The 955-nt window shown below is 52.9% G+C and overlaps 1 protein-coding gene across 1 annotated transcript in view; it reads right to left on the reverse strand.

The window, feature by feature from the left end:
- The window catches only part of OCLN (occludin), a 75,891-nt gene extending 75,797 nt beyond the window's left edge, over positions 1–94 (reverse strand). Inside the window, exon 1 of the mRNA XM_006169513.3 lies at positions 7–94. The gene's annotated coding sequence lies outside the window, so the exon portion shown is untranslated. The remainder of the gene's footprint in view (positions 1–6) is intronic.
- Between the last annotated feature and the right edge of the window lie 861 nt (positions 95–955).

Raw genomic sequence — 955 nt, forward strand, 5'->3', positions numbered from 1 at the left:
TCCCACCTGCTGCGCCTGGGACCAGCTCCTCGGCCCCGGCAGCCTCTCCTAGGACTCCAGCCGTTTCCGCAGAGGGCGGGAGGGAGAGTGGGCGCCCAGAGCAGGCGTGGCGTGCTGGCCTCCTCCCGCGGTGACCCATTCACCTGAAACTCGGATGGGAGGGGGAAGGGAGCGGTGGAGGCGGCGGCGGGAGGATCGGGCCCTGCCCCGCACACCCTCGCGGCGCTCCGAGTTAAAGGAACAGTGTCGCCTTTCGGCCCAAGGACCCAGGCGGAGAGCCCAGGAAGTGCTCTGACCCGCCTCCCCCTTCCCCGTGGCAGAGGGTGGTCCTGGGTCGCCTGGATTGTGCTTGGAGCTCCACCTGCTTTGGGAACAGTGGAGTTGTTTGTCGTGGCGGACTAGGGACTCTTTCCGTCGGTAAGAGGGTTCAAGGTGCCCAGCACTATGAGGAGAAAAAAGGGTCCTCACGGGATAATTTCTGGCTCCCCACATTTCATTAAACTTTTGTTGGAAGAAGTATCGGGATGTATTGCTCCAATGGAAAACTCTTGGAAAAATTTTAAGACATGTGGAAATAGAGGAGCTAGTTTTGAACCTCCGGATTCAGAGAAAGACTACTCGGAGTGGTTAAAATGCAGGTGAACTACTGTGGATAGCGGTGTCAGTACATTTGCCAACAAGAAAAAGTGCAGACTGCAGCTTACACGTCAGCACCCCGATGTAACTGTGGTCTGATTGGCGTCTGCTCTTGGGGAGCTTTAAACTACTTTAACATTCTCTTTGGCTAAAAACAACAGCAACAGCCTTAATCGGGGTTGCTCTTTTCTAACTTGATCTGAATCCTGATTCCACAGGAGTGTTCACTTTAGAAAACTCATGGTCTACACTTCACGATGTGTACATTTTAATGTTTTTGTTGGATTCCAGTGTTTTGTTTTGTTTTGTTTTTGTTTTT

Source organism: Tupaia chinensis, unplaced genomic scaffold (assembly GCF_000334495.1).
Source record: "Tupaia chinensis unplaced genomic scaffold, TupChi_1.0 Scaffold147123_1, whole genome shotgun sequence".
NCBI classification, from domain to species: Eukaryota; Metazoa; Chordata; class Mammalia; order Scandentia; family Tupaiidae; genus Tupaia; species Tupaia belangeri.